This window comes from Anguilla anguilla, chromosome 19 (assembly GCF_013347855.1).
Source record: "Anguilla anguilla isolate fAngAng1 chromosome 19, fAngAng1.pri, whole genome shotgun sequence".
NCBI lineage: Eukaryota > Metazoa > Chordata > Actinopteri > Anguilliformes > Anguillidae > Anguilla > Anguilla anguilla.
Genome location: NC_049219.1, coordinates 8,787,118 through 8,810,652, shown reverse-complemented (window position 1 = coordinate 8,810,652; position 23,535 = coordinate 8,787,118). Strand labels below are relative to the sequence as shown.

The 23,535-nt window shown below is 41.9% G+C and overlaps 1 protein-coding gene and 3 long non-coding RNA genes across 4 annotated transcripts in view; all 4 read left to right on the top strand.

Annotated features, from left to right (window-relative positions):
• Nucleotides 1-23,535, top strand: part of LOC118219280 — a 117,447-nt gene that overhangs the window by 68,514 nt on the left and 25,398 nt on the right. The window lies entirely within an intron of this gene.
• LOC118219353 lies at nucleotides 3,805-5,957 on the top strand. Its single transcript, XR_004763739.1, has 3 exons — nucleotides 3,805-3,867; nucleotides 5,440-5,550; nucleotides 5,783-5,957. It is a non-coding gene; the product is annotated as an uncharacterized LOC118219353 (long non-coding RNA).
• Nucleotides 9,144-11,323, top strand: LOC118219346. The gene is made up of 3 exons (XR_004763730.1): nucleotides 9,144-9,282; nucleotides 10,806-10,916; nucleotides 11,149-11,323. It is a non-coding gene; the product is annotated as an uncharacterized LOC118219346 (long non-coding RNA).
• Nucleotides 14,338-16,597, top strand: LOC118219355. The gene is made up of 3 exons (XR_004763741.1): nucleotides 14,338-14,474; nucleotides 15,998-16,108; nucleotides 16,341-16,597. It is a non-coding gene; the product is annotated as an uncharacterized LOC118219355 (long non-coding RNA).

Here is a 23,535-nt window from a genome sequence, read left to right as displayed (position 1 = left end):
GCCATGCCTAATTCCAGCTCATCTGGCTGCTCCAGCTGTGTGTCTGTGTCACACTGGGCTGCCTGTGTTGCATCCTTATATACTGTATGGTCTTGTACTGTACTGTGCAGTTTGTAGTTGTATTGTTTCTATTGTCTGCGTCTGTAGTGCTCTTTAATATAACATAGTGCTTCAAACAACATTTCTATATAGGGACAATACAATTAATGAGTCAAGTTCAGTTGAGATGGCTAATATGAAATCATCTGTATTTGCCATATGTAAGTAATTTATGTCACAAAGGCCCCATTATAACTATTTACCTATAAACTCTATGTATGTGGAAAAAAACTTATTTTTAAGTGCATCAGGTTAAGGCCAATTTTTAAATTTCCATGCAATTTCTGAAAACATTTAAAAAAAAACATTCATACATACTCTACACATGGGAAGACATCTTGTGCATGTAGAGGTATTGTTATTGACTCTGTTGTGGAGTTTCATGATTTTCCTCCATGATCAGTGTGGCTCACTCTGCAAGTCAGCTTGATGACAGTGTTGCTACATGTGAGATGGAATCTGAGTAAGATTATCTAGAAAATGTTGTGTACATGAAAATAAGCTCTATATTATAATTGTGGGTGTTGCATGTGGGGTCACTCTGCACAACAGAACTGAATGCTTTTTGACTTCTGGTTATGATATGCCCGCCGGTCAGATAACATGCCAGACTATTAAAATATTAATAAAATTCAAACGGCTTATGACAGCGTGAATTCCACCCTGCACACCCATAGATAAATCATTCAAATGTGGCATTAAATGCATTTGTGCATTTTGTACATGAGAAGTGATTCACAACTCAGCACATGCCTGAATTACATAGTACATCCAGATCAACCAGCCTGAGTCGATGTTCAGAGGAACGCTGTAATGTACATGTGCTTACACGCTGATATGAATTATCACTCATAAGAAAAAAGCAGGATGTCTGTAGGGCTGTTTACTGTGCTCCTGTTGCCTGTTATTGTGTTTCAGTAACATGGCCCATCTACCCCTCTGGGAAAGAAGTGTCAGTGAACCAGAGCTCATATTTCAGCCCTGAAATGCAAATCAAATAAAAATGAAATGTCTTGTGGGTCCGTTTGTTTAGTTAGAATGTGAATCTGGTCAGAGCTGGTACCATTGGTACGTCAGCTCTCGTTTGTTTTTCTGTTTTTTATTTAAGTAATTTACAAACAAACAGATATGATGAGAAACAAGCAAATGACAACTAACCATAAAATTGACTAAGAAAGAAGAAACAGTCGATTGGGGAAGACACATAATAAAATGTATAGACAAAATACCAAACATAAGTAAACTTATAAACTACACTTTTTAAGAATATTCAGAATACACAATATTTCAAAGCAACTAGCTTCACTAATTTTTTTAATCTTGAGTCGTTATGCCAACTAAAATTCATAAGTTGCTTTGTTCAAAAAACTGAAATTTCATTGTCAGAAAAATTAAAATTGAGTTTTAAGTTTTTCCCTCAATGAAATGTAAGTTTTCTGAACTAATGAATTTGAACTCAAAATTAAAAAATCTGAATTGAGCTGAAAACTGAAAAAAATTGTGAAGCAAGTTGCCTTGAAATATTGAGTATTCTTAACTGTATTTCTTTCCCCCACTGTAAAAAAGTTAAGAATTGGAGATAAATAACAAAAATGACTCACTTCAAACACTAACATGTTACATAGGGCTATAATTGGTCATTATAAAGTGAGAATGGGTCAGTGACTGACAGGGAGAGTGATGGAGAGTGAGATGGTTTATTTATTTATTTTTATTTTCTGTTTATCTTCAAATGTGTTTTGAAAAAGGAGATGTTCTTAGAGTTCCACGGATATGACATTTCAAAAGGCTTATTTGTGCGTGTAGCCAACAGATGGCACCATTGTATTGGAGTACTTCAAGTCCCAACATAAATATAATTCTCAAGATGTTGTATAGGCCTAGTATACAGTATGTATGCGTTCAAATTTAGCAAAGACCTACATGGATAAAATGTTTCTCTTCCGAATTACTAATTAAATACGATAACTGATGCAACTAATAAAAAGTACCCAAAAAAAAACTCCGCCCATCTACCGCTCGAAGTAAACAGGAAAAGAGAAACTGAAAGTTAACTTAGACAGCCATTTTAAAGATGCAGCAGAAAGAAGACCGTGAAAAGAAGAAATAAATTGAATAAAGCAACGGAGTGAACAGCCTGTTGTGGAGTGGAATTGTGGTAAGAAAACGTAAAGTTAAAGGGAATGTGAGGAGGAATGGGAATCTGCATGTATAATCGTATTAACACGCGTAATTCAGTAAAACCGAGAACTTCAATAAAATGGCGTGTTTGAGGCGTAGTCTAGTAAGCGAAGAGTTCATACTGAATCCAAATTTACCATTTGGACCAAAAAGCAATAATATATTTTTAAAAAGTTTACTGAAGTATTTTTGATATTTCATGACTTTTTTTAAATAAAAAAACTTCGTGACGTAACCTAGTACGAGCGAAGTCACAGGCCCTGTCGCTTGATTAAAGTAGTAGGCTACATTTTGACACCCACAGTTGCCAACTTGGCGACTTTGTCGCTAGATTTAACGGGGTTCCATACCCCTTTAGCGACTGTATTTTTAAAAAGAGCCTTTTTGAGCGCACATCAGCAACTCTGAGAACTCTCTATCGCTGCTCGGGTGGTTTGTAGTCTTTCCTGCGCTCCCTATCGCACTGCAGCTAATTTAACAGCGGCTGGTTTGTGAGTGGAGAGAGCAGCTACATAGTCGACCGTCCACCAGTGAGACTAAAACAAATGAACTGCGCTTGCGCCTGTCAGGGCGTCCGACAACCAATGACTGATCACCATCGTCTGTCCCTCCCTCCCACACACCAGGTTTGTTCTGAACTACGTAAATATGAGGAGTGGAAGGAACAAAAATAATGAATTAAAAGCAGAATCGATTAAACTGCAATTAAATTAAATGTTGAATCAAATGAAATACCGAATGCAGGGGTGCCAGTAATTGTTACATAAAACTTTTGGAAAATTTTTCATTTGAGAGATGTGTAATTTTAGTGGTTACACACCCCATTATATCATTAAATATATTCCACATGTTGGACAATTAATATGTACATCAGCACTGGCAATGTTTATATTCAACAGTCTTGATCATTGTTATCATGGGTGCAAAACATTTTGTAGGCGATAATATTGCACATGTTTAGGGCCATACTAAATTCAAGATTTGTTCCTGTCGGCACTGTAAGATCTGGTGTATGTGTGTGCCTGAGACTGTGTTTTAGTGTGTCTGTCTGTGTTCTTCTTTTGTGTATTTACAGGTTGGCGGATTTGACTCCCCACCTGTGGTTGAATCTGATCTGAAGTCTCCCGGTGTCCTGAGATAGGCAGCGCTGTTTCTAAAATGAGTTCCTCAAAGAGGAAAGAGACCGACGATGAAATCCACGGCCCTGCCAGAAAGAGGTACAATTGCGTGAATCAGTGAGTTAGTGTGCTGTGCGTTAGAGCTGCAGTAAGAGAATACTGGAAACTCTGTCTCCATGTGTTGTGAGTTAGAGCTGCAGTAAGAGAATACTGGAAACTCTGTCTCCATGTGTTGTGAGTTAGAGCTGCTGTAAGAAGATAAGTTTAACTGGAAGCTCTGTCTCCATGTGCTGTGAGTTAGAGCTGCAGTAAGAGGATGAGTTTTACTGGAAGCTCTGTCTCCATGTTTTGTTCACAGGGTCCGGGTAGAGAGGGCAGGGTCACCTGTACCCAGTTGTCTGTCTATGAAGAGTGATCATTCAATGATTCTACCACTCAACTTCAGAGGAGAGATCTCTGGTGATCAAAGGTAATTAAACCAGCTAATATTGTCCCAGCTGTTTCATTGTACTTCAGGCTCCCTGGCAACTTTCAGGTTTTTATTGGGTGTATTTTAACATATTCAGGTGTAGGTATGGTGTACTATGACACATTCAGGTGTAGTTGGGTGTAGTATGACACATTTGGATGTATGTGTTGTGTACCATGTAGGACTCAGGGCTGTTTAGATGGTGTTTTTCCTGTTGAATTTGTGCTGCTGTAAGTGACCCTGGATCCATTCCCTGCAGTATCAGAGTTAAACTGCCTCTCTCTCCACCCCTCACTCTGCCCCTATATTCCAGCTGTTAACACAGCCCATACAGGAGCGACTTCATATTTCACAGGGGTTCATCAACCAGGAGTAAATTTCAACCACATTTTGTAGTTGTGTTTAACACCACTGTGTCTACACGAGACAGACAGTGCAGCTGTTTTAAAGTGATCATTCTGAAAAACAGATTGTTCCACAGCTGAACTGAGCGTACTTATGTTGGTCACAGTTAGAGCAGACACCACTACCCTGAACAAAGCTAGTTTGAACCAAAGTATCATGTGTCTCACAGTTCTGATCCCTAAGAGAAAAAAACTGAGGAAATGCAAAATGATGACAAATGCAGGACAGAGAGAACTCAAATTCAGTGAGTGATTCTGATGTTTGCACAGCAAGTGTTATTGAATAGGTTAATATTAGAGATACAATAACACCTCACCTGGGGAATGGAATCAAGTGTGTCATTCAGTTACGCACAAAATAGAAAGTTTGGGAATAATACGATCAAAAGCAGTAGAGGTGAGGAAAAGATTCTATGATGGTTAGAGCGAAATGAAAAAGAAATATTGTCTCGAAGGCGTTGTCCTGTGCAGCGTCACACACAGGTGGGGTGCACCTGAGGAGCGGCTACTGTCTGAGCAGGAAGTGCATCAGTCACTGCAGGCCCAGCTGATGGGAGTAGATGCACAGAAACGGCTGAGCCTATAACATTTAACTATTTCTGTTTCAGCCACCTGGGAAAGCAAAAGTACTGTCAGAAATATCCTCCTTTACACAGTTCAGGATGAGTTTAATTGGAAGCTCTGTCTCCATGTGTTGTGAGTTAAAGCTGCAATAAGAGGATGAGTTTTACTGGAAGCTCTGTCTCCATGTGCTGTGAGTTAGAGCTGCTGTAAGAAGATAAGTTTAACTGGAAGCTCTATCTCCATGTGCTGTGAGTTAGAGCTGCAGTAAGAGGATGAGTTTTACTGGACGATCTGTCTCCATGTGATGTGAGTTTGAGCTGCAGTAAGAGGATGAGTTTAATTGGAAACTCTGTCTCCATGTGCTGTGAGTTTGAGCTGCAGTAAGAGGATGAGTTTTACTGGACGATCTGTCTCCATGTGCTGTGAGTTTGAGCTGCAGTAAGAGGATGAGTTTAACTGGAAGCTCTGTCTCCATGTGCTGTAAGTTAGAGCTGCAGTAAGTGGATGAGTTTAACTGGAAGCTCTGTCTCCATGTGCTGTGAGTTAGAGCTGCAGTAAGAGGATGAGTTTAACTGGAAGCCCTGTCTCCATGTTTTGTTCACAGGGTCCGGGTAGAGAGGGCAGGGGCACCTGTACCCAGTTGTCTGTCTATGAAGAGTGATCATTCAATGATTCTACCACTCAACTTCAGAGGAGAGATCTCTGGTGATCAAAGGTAAGTAAACCGGTTAATATTGTCCCAACTGTTTAATTGTACTTCAGGCTCCCTGGCAACTTTCAGGTTTTTATTGGGTGTATTTTAACATTAACATTCAGGTGTAGGTATGGTGTACTATGACACATTCAGGTGTAGGTGGGTGTAGTATGACACATTTGGATGTATGTGTTGTGTACCATGTAGGACTCAGGGCTGTTTAGATGGTGTTTTTCTTGTTGAATTTCTGCAGGTATAAGTGACCCTGGATCCATTCCCTGCAGTATCAGAGTTAAACTGCCTCTCTCTCCACCCCTCACTCTGCCCCTACTGTATATTCCAGCTGTTAACACAGCCCATACAGGAGCGACTTCATATTTCACAGGGGTTCATCAACCAGGAGTAAATTTCAACCACATTTTGTAGTTGTGTTTATCACCACTGTGTCTACACGAGACAGACAGTGCAGCTGTTTTAAAGTGATCATTCTGAAAAACAGATTGTTCCACAGCTGAACTGAACGTACTTATGTTGGTCACAGTTAGAGCAGACACCACTACCCTGAACAAAGCTAGTTTGAACCAAAGTATCATGTGTCTCACAGTTCTGATCCCTAAGAGAAAAAAACTGAGGAAATGCAAAATGATGACAAATGCAGGACAGAGAGAACTCAAATTCAGTGAGTGATTCTGATGTTTGCACAGCAAGTGTTATTGAATAGGTTAATATTAGAGATACAATAACACCTCACCTGGGGAATGGAATCAAGTGTGTCATTCAGTTACGCACAAAATGGAAAGTTTGGGAATAATACGATCAAAAGCAGTAGAGGTGAGGAAAAGATTCTATGATGGTTAGAGCGAAATGAAAGAGAAATATTGTCTCGAAGGCGTTGTCCTGTGCAGCGTCACACACAGGTGGGGTGCACCTGAGGAGCGGCTGCTGTCTGAGCAGGAAGTGCATCAGTCACTGCAGGCCCAGCTGATGGGAGTAGATGCACAGAAACGGCTGAGCCTATAACATTTAACTATTTCTGTTTCAGCCACCTGGGAAAGCAAAAGTACTGTCAGAAATATCCTCCTTTACACAGTTCAGGATGAGTTTAATTGGAAGCTCTGTCTCCATGTGTTGTGAGTTAAAGCTGCAATAAGAGGATGAGTTTTACTGGAAGCTCTGTCTCCATGTGCTGTGAGTTAGAGCTGCTGTAAGAAGATAAGTTTAACTGGAAGCTCTATCTCCATGTGCTGTGAGTTAGAGCTGCAGTAAGAGGATGAGTTTTACTGGACGATCTGTCTCCATGTGCTGTGAGTTTGAGCTGCAGTAAGAGGATGAGTTTAATTGGAAGCTCTGTCTCCATGTGCTGTGAGTTTGAGCTGCAGTAAGAGGATGAGTTTTACTGGACGATCTGTCTCCATGTGCTGTGAGTTTGAGCTGCAGTAAGAGGATGAGTTTAACTGGAAGCTCTGTCTCCATGTGCTGTAAGTTAGAGCTGCAGTAAGAGGATGAGTTTTACTGGACGATCTGTCTCCATGTGATGTGAGTTTGAGCTGCAGTAAGAGGATGAGTTTAATTGGAAGCTCTGTCTCCATGTGCTGTGAGTTTGAGCTGCAGTAAGAGGATGAGTTTTACTGGACGATCTGTCTCCATGTGCTGTGAGTTTGAGCTGCAGTAAGAGGATGAGTTTAACTGGAAGCTCTGTCTCCATGTGCTGTAAGTTAGAGCTGCAGTAAGTGGATGAGTTTAACTGGAAGCTCTGTCTCCATGTGCTGTGAGTTAGAGCTGCAGTAAGAGGATGAGTTTAACTGGAAGCCCTGTCTCCATGTGCTGTGAGTTAGAGCTGCAGTAAGAGGATGAGTTTAACTGGAAGCCCTGTCTCCATGTTTTGTTCACAGCTTCTGGGTAGAGAGGGCAGGGGCACCTGTACCCAGTTGTCTGTCTATGAAGAGTGATCATTCAATGATTCTACCACTCAACTTCAGAGGAGAGATCTCTGGTGATCAAAGGTAAGTAAACCGGTTAATATTGTCCCAACTGTTTAATTGTACTTCAGGCTCCCTGGCAACTTTCAGGTTTTTATTGGGTGTATTTTAACATTAACATTCAGGTGTAGGTATGGTGTACTATGACACATTCAGGTGTAGGTGGGTGTAGTATGACACATTTGGATGTATGTGTTGTGTACCATGTAGGACTCAGGGCTGTTTAGATGGTGTTTTTCTTGTTGAATTTCTGCAGGTATAAGTGACCCTGGATCCATTCCCTGCAGTATCAGAGTTAAACTGCCTCTCTCTCCACCCCTCACTCTGCCCCTACTGTATATTCCAGCTGTTAACACAGCCCATACAGGAGCGACTTCATATTTCACAGGGGTTCATCAACCAGGAGTAAATTTCAACCACATTTTGTAGTTGTGTTTATCACCACTGTGTCTACACGAGACAGACAGTGCAGCTGTTTTAAAGTGATCATTCTGAAAAACAGATTGTTCCACAGCTGAACTGAACGTACTTATGTTGGTCACAGTTAGAGCAGACACCACTACCCTGAACAAAGCTAGTTTGAACCAAAGTATCATGTGTCTCACAGTTCTGATCCCTAAGAGAAAAAAACTGAGGAAATGCAAAATTATGACAAATGCAGGACAGAGAGAACTCAAATTCAGTGAGTGATTCTGATGTTTGCACAGCAAGTGTTATTGAATAGGTTAATATTAGAGATACAATAACACCTCACCTGGGGAATGGAATCAAGTGTGTCATTCAGTTACGCACAAAATGGAAAGTTTGGGAATAATACGATCAAAAGCAGTAGAGGTGAGGAAAAGATTCTATGATGGTTAGAGCGAAATGAAAGAGAAATATTGTCTCGAAGGCGTTGTCCTGTGCAGCGTCACACACAGGTGGGGTGCACCTGAGGAGCGGCTGCTGTCTGAGCAGGAAGTGCATCAGTCACTGCAGGCCCAGCTGATGGGAGTAGATGCACAGAAACGGCTGAGCCTGTAACATTTAACTATTTCTGTTTCAGCCACCTGGGAAAGCAAAAGTACTGTCAGAAATATCCTCCTTTACACAGTTCAGGATGAGTTTAATTGGAAGCTCTGTCTCCATGTGTTGTGAGTTAAAGCTGCAATAAGAGGATGAGTTTTACTGGAAGCTCTGTCTCCATGTGCTGTGAGTTAGAGCTGCTGTAAGAAGATAAGTTTAACTGGAAGCTCTATCTCCATGTGCTGTGAGTTAGAGCTGCAGTAAGAGGATGAGTTTTACTGGACGATCTGTCTCCATGTGATGTGAGTTTGAGCTGCAGTAAGAGGATGAGTTTAATTGGAAGCTCTGTCTCCATGTGCTGTGAGTTTGAGCTGCAGTAAGAGGATGAGTTTTACTGGACGATCTGTCTCCATGTGCTGTGAGTTTGAGCTGCAGTAAGAGGATGAGTTTAACTGGAAGCTCTGTCTCCATGTGCTGTAAGTTAGAGCTGCAGTAAGTGGATGAGTTTAACTGGAAGCTCTGTCTCCATGTGCTGTGAGTTAGAGCTGCAGTAAGAGGATGAGTTTAACTGGAAGCCCTGTCTCCATGTGCTGTGAGTTAGAGCTGCAGTAAGAGGATGAGTTTAACTGGAAGCCCTGTCTCCATGTTTTGTTCACAGCTTCTGGGTAGAGAGGGCAGGGGCACCTGTACCCAGTTGTCTGTCTATGAAGAGTGATCATTCAATGATTCTACCACTCAACTTCAGAGGAGAGATCTCTGGTGATCAAAGGTAAGTAAACCGGTTAATATTGTCCCAACTGTTTAATTGTACTTCAGGCTCCCTGGCAACTTTCAGGTTTTTATTGGGTGTATTTTAACAGTAACATTCAGGTGTAGGTATGGTGTACTATGACACATTCAGGTGTAGGTGGGTGTAGTATGACACATTTGGATGTATGTGTTGTGTACCATGTAGGACTCAGGGCTGTTTAGATGGTGTTTTTCTTGTTGAATTTCTGCAGGTATAAGTGACCCTGGATCCATTCCCTGCAGTATCAGAGTTAAACTGCCTCTCTCTCCACCCCTCACTCTGCCCCTACTGTATATTCCAGCTGTTAACACAGCCCATACAGGAGCGACTTCATATTTCACAGGGGTTCATCAACCAGGAGTAAATTTCAACCACATTTTGTAGTTGTGTTTAACACCACTGTGTCTACACGAGACAGACAGTGCAGCTGTTTTAAAGTGATCATTCTGAAAAACAGATTGTTCCACAGCTGAACTGAACGTACTTATGTTGGTCACAGTTAGAGCAGACACCACTACCCTGAACAAAGCTAGTTTGAACCAAAGTATCATGTGTCTCACAGTTCTGATCCCTAAGAGAAAAAAACTGAGGAAATGCAAAATTATGACAAATGCAGGACAGAGAGAACTCAAATTCAGTGAGTGATTCTGATGTTTGCACAGCAAGTGTTATTGAATAGGTTAATATTAGAGATACAATAACACCTCACCTGGGGAATGGAATCAAGTGTGTCATTCAGTTACGCACAAAATGGAAAGTTTGGGAATAATACGATCAAAAGCAGTAGAGGTGAGGAAAAGATTCTATGATGGTTAGAGCGAAATGAAAGAGAAATATTGTCTCGAAGGCGTTGTCCTGTGCAGCGTCACACACAGGTGGGGTGCACCTGAGGAGCGGCTGCTGTCTGAGCAGGAAGTGCATCAGTCACTGCAGGCCCAGCTGATGGGAGTAGATGCACAGAAACGGCTGAGCCTGTAACATTTAACTATTTCTGTTTCAGCCACCTGGGAAAGCAAAAGTACTGTCAGAAATATCCTCCTTTACACAGTTCAGGATGAGTTTAATTGGAAGCTCTGTCTCCATGTGTTGTGAGTTAAAGCTGCAATAAGAGGATGAGTTTTACTGGAAGCTCTGTCTCCATGTGCTGTGAGTTAGAGCTGCTGTAAGAAGATAAGTTTAACTGGAAGCTCTATCTCCATGTGCTGTGAGTTAGAGCTGCAGTAAGAGGATGAGTTTTACTGGACGATCTGTCTCCATGTGATGTGAGTTTGAGCTGCAGTAAGAGGATGAGTTTAATTGGAAGCTCTGTCTCCATGTGCTGTGAGTTTGAGCTGCAGTAAGAGGATGAGTTTAACTGGAAGCTCTGTCTCCATGTGCTGTAAGTTAGAGCTGCAGTAAGTGGATGAGTTTAACTGGAAGCTCTGTCTCCATGTGCTGTGAGTTAGAGCTGCAGTAAGAGGATGAGTTTAACTGGAAGCCCTGTCTCCATGTTTTGTTCACAGGGTCCGGGTAGAGAGGGCAGGGGCACCTGTACCCAGTTGTCTGTCTATGAAGAGTGATCATTCAATGATTCTACCACTCAACTTCAGAGGAGAGATCTCTGGTGATCAAAGGTAAGTAAACCGGTTAATATTGTCCCAACTGTTTAATTGTACTTCAGGCTCCCTGGCAACTTTCAGGTTTTTATTGGGTGTATTTTAACATTAACATTCAGGTGTAGGTATGGTGTACTATGACACATTCAGGTGTAGGTGGGTGTAGTATGACACATTTGGATGTATGTGTTGTGTACCATGTAGGACTCAGGGCTGTTTAGATGGTGTTTTTCTTGTTGAATTTCTGCAGGTATAAGTGACCCTGGATCCATTCCCTGCAGTATCAGAGTTAAACTGCCTCTCTCTCCACCCCTCACTCTGCCCCTACTGTATATTCCAGCTGTTAACACAGCCCATACAGGAGCGACTTCATATTTCACAGGGGTTCATCAACCAGGAGTAAATTTCAACCACATTTTGTAGTTGTGTTTATCACCACTGTGTCTACACGAGACAGACAGTGCAGCTGTTTTAAAGTGATCATTCTGAAAAACAGATTGTTCCACAGCTGAACTGAGCGTACTTATGTTGGTCACAGTTAGAGCAGACACCACTACCCTGAACAAAGCTAGTTTGAACCAAAGTATCATGTGTCTCACAGTTCTGATCCCTAAGAGAAAAAAACTGAGGAAATGCAAAATTATGACAAATGCAGGACAGAGAGAACTCAAATTCAGTGAGTGATTCTGATGTTTGCACAGCAAGTGTTATTGAATAGGTTAATATTAGAGATACAATAACACCTCACCTGGGGAATGGAATCAAGTGTGTCATTCAGTTACGCACAAAATGGAAAGTTTGGGAATAATACGATCAAAAGCAGTAGAGGTGAGGAAAAGATTCTATGATGGTTAGAGCGAAATGAAAGAGAAATATTGTCTCGAAGGCGTTGTCCTGTGCAGCGTCACACACAGGTGGGGTGCACCTGAGGAGCGGCTGCTGTCTGAGCAGGAAGTGCATCAGTCACTGCAGGCCCAGCTGATGGGAGTAGATGCACAGAAACGGCTGAGCCTATAACATTTAACTATTTCTGTTTCAGCCACCTGGGAAAGCAAAAGTACTGTCAGAAATATCCTCCTTTACACAGTTCAGGATGAGTTTTACTGGACGATCTGTCTCCATGTGCTGTGAGTTTGAGCTGCAGTAAGAGGATGAGTTTAACTGGAAGCTCTGTCTCCATGTGCTGTAAGTTAGAGCTGCAGTAAGTGGATGAGTTTAACTGGAAGCTCTGTCTCCATGTGCTGTGAGTTAGAGCTGCAGTAAGAGGATGAGTTTAACTGGACGATCTGTCTCCCTGTGATGTGAGTTTGAGCTGCAGTAAGAGGATGAATTTAATTGGAAGCTCTGTCTCCATGTGCTGTGAGTTTGAGCTGCAGTAAGAGGATGAGTTTTACTGGACGATCTGTCTCCATGTGCTGTGAGTTTGAGCTGCAGTAAGAGGATGAGTTTAACTGGAAGCTCTGTCTCCATGTGCTGTAAGTTAGAGCTGCAGTAAGTGGATGAGTTTAACTGGAAGCTCTGTCTCCATGTGCTGTGAGTTAGAGCTGCAGTAAGAGGATGAGTTTTACTGGAAGCTCTGTCTCCATGTGCTGTGAGTTAGAGCTGCAGTAAGAGGATGAGTTTAACTGGAAGCCCTGTCTCCATGTGCTGTGAGTTAGAGCTGCAGTAAGAGGATGAGTTTAACTGGAAGCCCTGTCTCCATGTTTTGTTCACAGCTTCTGGGTAGAGAGGGCAGGGGCACCTGTACCCAGTTGTCTGTCTATGAAGAGTGATCATTCAATGATTCTACCACTCAACTTCAGAGGAGAGATCTCTGGTGATCAAAGGTAAGTAAACCGGTTAATATTGTCCCAACTGTTTAATTGTACTTCAGGCTCCCTGGCAACTTTCAGGTTTTTATTGGGTGTATTTTAACATTAACATTCAGGTGTAGGTATGGTGTACTATGACACATTCAGGTGTAGGTGGGTGTAGTATGACACATTTGGATGTATGTGTTGTGTACCATGTAGGACTCAGGGCTGTTTAGATGGTGTTTTTCTTGTTGAATTTCTGCAGGTATAAGTGACCCTGGATCCATTCCCTGCAGTATCAGAGTTAAACTGCCTCTCTCTCCACCCCTCACTCTGCCCCTACTGTATATTCCAGCTGTTAACACAGCCCATACAGGAGCGACTTCATATTTCACAGGGGTTCATCAACCAGGAGTAAATTTCAACCACATTTTGTAGTTGTGTTTAACACCACTGTGTCTACACGAGACAGACAGTGCAGCTGTTTTAAAGTGATCATTCTGAAAAACAGATTGTTCCACAGCTGAACTGAACGTACTTATGTTGGTCACAGTTAGAGCAGACACCACTACCCTGAACAAAGCTAGTTTGAACCAAAGTATCATGTGTCTCACAGTTCTGATCCCTAAGAGAAAAAAACTGAGGAAATGCAAAATGATGACAAATGCAGGACAGAGAGAACTCAAATTCAGTGAGTGATTCTGATGTTTGCACAGCAAGTGTTATTGAATAGGTTAATATTAGAGATACAATAACACCTCACCTGGGGAATGGAATCAAGTGTGTCATTCAGTTACGCACAAAATGGAAAGTTTGGGAATAATACGATCAAAAGCAGTAGAGGTGAGGAAAAGATTCTATGATGGTTAGAGCGAAATGAAAGAGAAATATTGTCTCGAAGGCGTTGTCCTGTGCAGCGTCACACACAGGTGGGGTGCACCTGAGGAGCGGCTGCTGTCTGAGCAGGAAGTGCATCAGTCACTGCAGGCCCAGCTGATGGGAGTAGATGCACAGAAACGGCTGAGCCTATAACATTTAACTATTTCTGTTTCAGCCACCTGGGAAAGCAAAAGTACTGTCAGAAATATCCTCCTTTACACAGTTCAGGATGAGTTTAATTGGAAGCTCTGTCTCCATGTGTTGTGAGTTAAAGCTGCAATAAGAGGATGAGTTTTACTGGAAGCTCTGTCTCCATGTGCTGTGAGTTAGAGCTGCTGTAAGAAGATAAGTTTAACTGGAAGCTCTATCTCCATGTGCTGTGAGTTAGAGCTGCAGTAAGAGGATGAGTTTTACTGGACGATCTGTCTCCATGTGATGTGAGTTTGAGCTGCAGTAAGAGGATGAGTTTAATTGGAAGCTCTGTCTCCATGTGCTGTGAGTTTGAGCTGCAGTAAGAGGATGAGTTTTACTGGACGATCTGTCTCCATGTGCTGTGAGTTTGAGCTGCAGTAAGAGGATGAGTTTAACTGGAAGCTCTGTCTCCATGTGCTGTAAGTTAGAGCTGCAGTAAGTGGATGAGTTTAACTGGAAGCTCTGTCTCCATGTGCTGTGAGTTAGAGCTGCAGTAAGAGGATGAGTTTAACTGGAAGCCCTGTCTCCATGTGCTGTGAGTTAGAGCTGCAGTAAGAGGATGAGTTTAACTGGAAGCCCTGTCTCCATGTTTTGTTCACAGCTTCTGGGTAGAGAGGGCAGGGGCACCTGTACCCAGTTGTCTGTCTATGAAGAGTGATCATTCAATGATTCTACCACTCAACTTCAGAGGAGAGATCTCTGGTGATCAAAGGTAAGTAAACCGGTTAATATTGTCCCAACTGTTTAATTGTACTTCAGGCTCCCTGGCAACTTTCAGGTTTTTATTGGGTGTATTTTAACATTAACATTCAGGTGTAGGTATGGTGTACTATGACACATTCAGGTGTAGGTGGGTGTAGTATGACACATTTGGATGTATGTGTTGTGTACCATGTAGGACTCAGGGCTGTTTAGATGGTGTTTTTCCTGTTGAATTTCTGCAGGTATAAGTGACCCTGGATCCATTCCCTGCAGTATCAGAGTTAAACTGCCTCTCTCTCCACCCCTCACTCTGCCCCTACTGTATATTCCAGCTGTTAACACAGCCCATACAGGAGCGACTTCATATTTCACAGGGGTTCATCAACCAGGAGTAAATTTCAACCACATTTTGTAGTTGTGTTTAACACCACTGTGTCTACACGAGACAGACAGTGCAGCTGTTTTAAAGTGATCATTCTGAAAAACAGATTGTTCCACAGCTGAACTGAACGTACTTATGTTGGTCACAGTTAGAGCAGACACCACTACCCTGAACAAAGCTAGTTTGAACCAAAGTATCATGTGTCTCACAGTTCTAATCCCTAAGAGAAAAAAACTGAGGAAATGCAAAATTATGACAAATGCAGGACAGAGAGAACTCAAATTCAGTGAGTGATTCTGATGTTTGCACAGCAAGTGTTATTGAATAGGTTAATATTAGAGATACAATAACACCTCACCTGGGGAATGGAATCAAGTGTGTCATTCAGTTACGCACAAAATAGAAAGTTTGGGAATAATACGATCAAAAGCAGTAGAGGTGAGGAAAAGATTCTATGATGGTTAGAGCGAAATGAAAGAGAAATATTGTCTCGAAGGCGTTGTCCTGTGCAGCGTCACACACAGGTGGGGTGCACCTGAGGAGCGGCTGCTGTCTGAGCAGGAAGTGCATCAGTCACTGCAGGCCCAGCTGATGGGAGTAGATGCACAGAAACGGCTGAGCCTATAACATTTAACTATTTCTGTTTCAGCCACCTGGGAAAGCAAAAGTACTGTCAGAAATATCCTCCTTTACACAGTTCAGGATGAGTTTAATTGGAAGCTCTGTCTCCATGTGTTGTGAGTTAAAGCTGCAATAAGAGGATGAGTTTTACTGGAAGCTCTGTCTCCATGTGCTGTGAGTTAGAGCTGCAGTAAGAGGATGAGTTTTACTGGACGATCTGTCTCCATGTGATGTGAGTTTGAGCTGCAGTAAGAGGATGAGTTTAATTGGAAGCTCTGTCTCCATGTGCTGTGAGTTTGAGCTGCAGTAAGAGGATGAGTTTTACTGGAAGCTCTGTCTCCATGTGCTGTGAGTTAGAGCTGCAGTAAGAGGATGAGTTTAACTGGAAGCTCTGTCTCCATGTGCTGTAAGTTAGAGCTGCAGTAAGTGGATGAGTTTAACTGGAAGCTCTGTCTCCATGTGCTGTGAGTTAGAGCTGCAGTAAGAGGATGAGTTTAACTGGAAGCCCTGTCTCCATGTTTTGTTCACAGGGTCCGGGTAGAGAGGTCAGGGGCACCTGTACCCAGTTGTCTGTCTATGAAGAGTGATCATTCAATGATTCTACCACTCAACTTCAGAGGAGAGATCTCTGGTGATCAAAGGTAAGTAAACCGGTTAATATTGTCCCAACTGTTTAATTGTACTTCAGGCTCCCTGGCAACTTTCAGGTTTTTATTGGGTGTATTTTAACATTAACATTCAGGTGTAGGTATGGTGTACTATGACACATTCAGGTGTAGGTGGGTGTAGTATGACACATTTGGATGTATGTGTTGTGTACCATGTAGGACTCAGGGCTGTTTAGATGGTGTTTTTCCTGTTGAATTTCTGCAGGTATAAGTGACCCTGGATCCATTCCCTGCAGTATCAGAGTTAAACTGCCTCTCTCTCCACCCCTCACTCTGCCCCTACTGTATATTCCAGCTGTTAACACAGCCCATACAGGAGCGACTTCATATTTCACAGGGGTTCATCAACCAGGAGTAAATTTCAACCACATTTTGTAGTTGTGTTTAACACCACTGTGTCTACACGAGACAGACAGTGCAGCTGTTTTAAAGTGATCATTCTGAAAAACAGATTGTTCCACAGCTGAACTGAACGTACTTATGTTGGTCACAGTTCGAGCAGACACCACTACCCTGAACAAAGCTAGTTTGAACCAAAGTATCATGTGTCTCACAGTTCTAATCCCTAAGAGAAAAAAACTGAGGAAATGCAAAATTATGACAAATGCAGGACAGAGAGAACTCAAATTCAGTGAGTGATTCTGATGTTTGCACAGCAAGTGTTATTGAATAGGTTAATATTAGAGATACAATAACACCTCACCTGGGGAATGGAATCAAGTGTGTCATTCAGTTACGCACAAAATAGAAAGTTTGGGAATAATACGATCAAAAGCAGTAGAGGTGAGGAAAAGATTCTATGATGGTTAGAGCGAAATGAAAGAGAAATATTGTCTCGAAGGCGTTGTCCTGTGCAGCGTCACACACAGGTGGGGTGCACCTGAGGAGCGGCTGCTGTCTGAGCAGGAAGTGCATCAGTCACTGCAGGCCCAGCTGATGGGAGTAGATGCACAGAAACGGCTGAGCCTATAACATTTAACTATTTCTGTTTCAGCCACCTGGGAAAGCAAAAGTACTGTCAGAAATATCCTCCTTTACACAGTTCAGGATGAGTTTAATTGGAAGCTCTGTCTCCATGTGTTGTGAGTTAAAGCTGCAATAAGAGGATGAGTTTTACTGGAAGCTCTGTCTCCATGTGCTGTGAGTTAGAGCTGCAGTAAGAGGATGAGTTTTACTGGACGATCTGTCTCCATGTGATGTGAGTTTGAGCTGCAGTAAGAGGATGAGTTTAATTGGAAGCTCTGTCTCCATGTGCTGTGAGTTTGAGCTGCAGTAAGAGGATGAGTTTTACTGGACGATCTGTCTCCATGTGATGTGAGTTTGAGCTGCAGTAAGAGGATGAGTTTAACTGGAAGCTCTGTCTCCATGTGCTGTAAGTTAGAGCTGCAGTAAGTGGATGAGTTTAACTGGAAGCTCTGTCTCCATGTGCTGTGAGTTAGAGCTGCAGTAAGAGGATGAGTTTAACTGGAAGCCCTGTCTCCATGTTTTGTTCACAGGGTCCGGGTAGAGAGGTCAGGGGCACCTGTACCCAGTTGTCTGTCTATGAAGAGTGATCATTCAATGATTCTACCACTCAACTTCAGAGGAGAGATCTCTGGTGATCAAAGGTAAGTAAACCGGTTAATATTGTCCCAACTGTTTAATTGTACTTCAGGCTCCCTGGCAACTTTCAGGTTTTTATTGGGTGTATTTTAACATTAACATTCAGGTGTAGGTATGGTGTACTATGACACATTTGGGTGTAGGTGGGTGTAGTATGAGACATTTGGATGTATGTGTTGTGTACCATGTAGGACTCAGGGCTGTTTAGATGGTGTTTTTCCTGTTGAATTTGTGCTGCTGTAAGTGACCCTGGATCCATTCCCTGCAGTATCAGAGTTAAACTGCCTCTCTCTCCACCCCTCACTCTGCCCCTATATTCCAGCTGTTAACATTAACATTACATTACATTACAGGCATTTAGCAGACGCTCTTATCCAGAGCGACGTACAACAAGTGCATCAGTTCAAGGTGCAGAGGTGACCACATAGATCAGGACTCCAACCCTGTAGGGTAACCTGTTCAGAAAACAAACAAATATTCCTGCCAAGTACAAACTAGCACTGAAATCACATTTGCCTAATCAGAATCAGACAAAAACAATCCTGCCAAATAAAAACTAACGTGATCGCATTAGCCTCAGTAAGAGGATGAGGGTTAACTGGAAGCTGTGTCCTGTGATTTATTCACAGGATTCACTGCTCACTGGAGTCCAGTCATTCAGAAGAGAAGTGTTCCGAGAAACTATCTTCCTCGAAACAGGTATGTACTTCTTTATTTTCATAGTTTCTTGGTTGATGTTCTTGTGCACTACGTTTCTTTTGAATTGGATAACATAGCAAAGGAAGTAGTGCTAATGCCAATATGCTACATTTAACCATTCTAAAGATGAGATTGAATATCTAATCAGCTTTATTAAAGTTGCAGAGAGCTACCTGGCCCTATTTGGCTCACAGAAAGATCAGATTTTAGGACCCAAACACAATGGCAGAGCAAGACTTCAAATAGAGTGTTTTATATAGTTAGAATTAACCAAAAGTATTGCTCAGAAAAATTCAGTTTTTCCAAAGGAATTTATTCATCCCAAGCAGTATCTCTCCAAAATCATCAATCAAGCCCTTCAAATATGAGGCTATCGAACTGCTGCATATTTGGTGTTTATAATTATGCATCCCTGTGAGAAACCATTTGACCTCAAGCAAGGATATGATTGTTTCAATGGCTCTGATGAAGTGTTTATTTCACACTGATACAGCACACCTCTTCATGTGTTTATTTCACACTGATACAGCACACCTCTTTGCGTATTTCATTTAAAGTGATACTGCACATCTCTTCATGTGTTTGTTTCAGTCTCTCCTGTGCACTCTGATGAAGCTGAAGAAGATTGGAAAGTTGGAACTGTTTCAGAGCCATCTGAGTCAACTTCTCCAAGAATGCTTTAATTGTCTTCCTGAAGATGCTTCTGTACTGGATAAATTTATGAAGATGAAGGAATTGTTCAAGCAGGAGGATCCTGAGGCCCTGTACATAGTTGAGAAGATGTTGGAGACCTGTGGCAGTGAGAGGTCTCTGAAGATCACACTCCACATCCTGAGGAGCATGAAGCAGAGTGAGTTCTCAACGACTCACTAGCGAGAGATAAGCAGCTCATTAAGAGTTTATCTCATTACTGCTGTGTCCATTAGAATGCTGAAATGAGTTTAGCAAACAAATCTAACAGTGAACAATGATCTGGTTCATAGCATTCGGACTTTCATAATAGTGTTTTACCTCGACAGTCTTATGTATAGAAAACATCACACACAACATGGACACAAAGGCATTTCAATTAAAATATAGCATCCAGCCGTGATTATGGGGGGAAGCAAATGCACATGAGATGAAATGCCCCTGAAAGAGATTCAAACCAGGAGCCTTGAGATCAAAAGCCAGGCGCTAAACCACTGTCCCATCAGACAGACTGCCCTGAGGTTTTATCCAGGATTAAAGAGCACTGAGCATAAAAATTATAAGATGATTAAATTACTACATGACCCATAAAGACCATGTTTACCATAAAGATACATCATAGTATATAACTGAGAAATTGAATGTTAGAATGGAAATTAATCCTTTTTATGTTTTCATGGTTGTGTGTACAACATATTGTGAGAAGTGTGAAGCACTATTAGAGGTGTGTAGCACACTATTAGAGGAGTGGGCAACACTTTACATTAAATTGCAGTTATTCCTGTGTAGTTATATTGTAACTATTCTGGTAACAGGAGGCTATGATTGAGTAATTCCAACTTCGGTACCATGAAACAACAGTTGGCGATATTCTTAATGACTTGAATATTTTTAAAAATAATGTATTTACACTAATAGGCCATATCTTAATGATTGATAACAAGTAAACCTTGCCTGTTAATTTTGCAATGTGTCTTCATGATACAGAATGATTTCATATTAACAGGAGAGATGTAACAGGGCTGGCCTTGCTTCACATATGTAATCAAACCTCTAACTATAGTTCCATGATACCTACATTGGTGTTACTCAGTAATGACCTCTTGTTACCAAATTAATTATAATTTATCTACACAGGTATAGCTACAACTTAATGTGTAACACTTTCAGGGGTGTGCAAAACATTGTGAAAACTTTCTGCATAATATTTTTTGTTCTCTATTTCTGTTATTTTAAATATTGTGTTTCTCATATTTACGCACCTCAGGTGAATCCATAAAAAGAGCCCAGCAGGCACTGAAAACTCATCTGAAGAAGAAGTGTGAATGCGTATTTGAAGCTTTAGCAAAGCAGGGCCCCCGAACCCTCCTCAATGAGATCTATACAGAGCTCTACATCACAGAGGGGGGAAGTGGAGGAGTCAATAATGAACATGAGGTCAGACAGATTGAGACTGCATCCAAGAGACAAACCACACAGGAGACTGCAATACTCTGCAATGACATCTTTAAGCCTTTACCTGGACAAAAGAAATCCATCAGAACTGTGCTAACGAAGGGCATTGCTGGCATTGGGAAAACAGTCTCTGTGCAGAAGTTCATTCTGGACTGGGCAGAAGGAGAAGCCAATCAGGACATTGATTTCATCTTCACTCTTCCTTTCCGAGATCTGAATCTGCAAAAGGAGAGAGAATTGAGTCTGATGCAACTTCTGCAGCACTACTTTCCACAACTGAAAGAGATCAAAAGTGTTGAAGGTGATGGAGTCAAAGTTGTGTTTATCTTTGATGGTCTGGATGAGTGTCGACTTCCTCTGGATTTCCAAAGCAATAAGAACTGCTGTGATATAACAGAGTCATCATCAGTGGATGTGCTGCTGACCAACCTCATTCTGGGGAATCTGCTTCCCTCTGCTCTCCTCTGGATTACCTCCCGACCAGCAGCAGCTAAACAGATCCCTCCTGAGTGCGTCCAACAGGTGACAGAGGTACGAGGGTTCAATGACCCACAGAAGGAGGAATACTTCAGGAAGAAAATCAGAGATGGGAACCAGGCCAGCAGAATTATCTCACACATAAAGTCGTCCAGGAGTCTCTACATCATGTGTCACATACCAGTCTTCTGTTGGATTTCTGCTACTGTTCTGGAGACAATGTTGGGTGAAACAGAGAGTGGAGTTCTGCCTAGAACTCTGACTGAAATGTACACACACTTCCTGCTGATTCAGACTAATGTGAAGAATCAGAAGTATCATGGTGCCAATGAGATGAACCCAAAGAAAGTGTCAGAGTCAGATACAGAAATCATCCTGAAACTGGGGCGGCTGGCTTTTCTACAGCTGGAAGAGGGCAATCTGATATTCTATGAAGAGGACCTGAGAGAGAGTGACATTGATGTCAGTGAAGCTTCAGTGTACTCTGGGGTGTGCACAGAGATCTTCAAAGAGGAGTGTGGTTTGTATCAGGAGAAGGTCTACTGCTTTGTGCATCTGAGCATTCAGGAGTATCTGGCTGCCTTGTATGTCTTTCATTCATGTGTAAATGAGAACATAAATGAACTCGGAGCAGAAGAGTCAGAACCTCACAGTGACAGAGTGCAGCTGTCTGAGGTACACAGGAGTGCAGTGGATCAGGCCTTAAAGAGTAAGAATGGACACCTGGACCTTTTCCTCCGATTCCTTCTCGGCCTCTCTCTGGACTCCATTCAGAATCTCTTAGGAGGAATACTGACACAGACAGGAAGCAGATCACCTGTACCAGACCCACAGACAGGAAGCAGACAACCTGTACCAGACCGACAGACAGGAAGCAGATCACCTGTACCAGACCCACAGACACAGACAGAAAGCAGGTCAAAGAGCATTGAGAATACAGTTAAGTACATTAAAATGATGATCGAAGAGGAATCTTCAGCAGACAGGACCATCAATCTGTTCCACTGTCTCAATGAACTGAATGACAACTCTCTAGTGGAGGAAATCCAGAATTCACTGAGATCAGGAAAACTTTCTGATCAAGAGCTGGAACCAGACCAATGTTCAGCTCTGGCCTTTGTGTTACTGATGTCAGAGGAGGTCCTGGATGAGTTTGACTTGAAGACCTACAACACATCAGCAACAGGTTATCTGAGACTGGTACCAGTAGTCAGGAACTGCAGGAAGGCCATGTGAGTATTATGTAATTATTAAAGTAGATAACTGACAGCATGTTTTCATGAACACTTCATAGTTAAAGCGAGAATATAATATAATAAAATCATGTCATGCAAGTGAGAATTATGATTTTTGAGTCAAGCTATTTTAACTGATTGTGCCCTCATTTAATGAATACAGAAGTAGCACCAAATGCAAAAACTTGCTTTTCCAACATGTAAAATGTATTTCATTAGATTTTATTTACAAATTATAATTAAAAATACTAGTTATTGAATAAATCATGAATTCATTGATAGGCAAACCAATGTAATGGATCAGTCATGGTCAAAACATACGACTCACAAACAGATTACAATGAAGAGAGGATATAGTAAGTTACAGTATTAGGACACACACAGTGTTCACCATCTAATTTAAAACACAGACCACACTGCTTTAACAAACACAAAATTAGACAGATATGGAAAATAAATTACACAATTGTGAAAAAAATGAATGAAAGAGAATACAGAACCACAGCCTGTCTGTCGCACAGTGACCCAGGATGGTAAAATAAGCATCTAAAGAATCAATACCAGAGATCCCAGACTGTGATCAAAGAAAAGACCAAGGCACAGCTGAGAAGCAAGACAAATGTAACAAGACCAGAGTCACACTTGCTTAACACTTAATGGTCTTTATTTGAGTAAGATTTGTCCTTTACTTTAAAGAAAGCGGGCTATGAGGGTCAGAGAGAGTCCAGCAGGATGTCTAATTCTCAGGCAAATCATGCAATAATATATAAACTCTTCTTTGCAGTTTGGGTGGCTGTGAGCTCACAGAGAAGTCCTGTGAAATTGTGGCCTCTGCTCTCCAGTCATCAAACTCACCCCTGAGAGATCTGGACCTCAGCAACAACTACCTGGGAGATTCAGGAGTGGAGCTGCTCTGTGCTGGACTGATGAGTCCAAACTGCAAACTACAGAGACTGGGGTGAGTAGTGCTGTGTACTGTGTGACATTAATTAAATGGAATTAGTGATTATGGCTGTGTAACGGTTTGAACTTTGCTGCAGGGAGGAAACACATTTTCAAAACTTGTAACCTAGATGTTTATGTGTAAATGTGGGTTTACATGTAAGAGCATTGTCTGGGGGGATGAGCAGCAAGGCTGTGTTCCCCGGAGAGCAGATTGTCTTCTACTGTCAGGCATTCACCTTATGTTCTCTGACACTAAGACCTTTTATCTGAGGTGGTAAACATACCGTTGATCTAGGC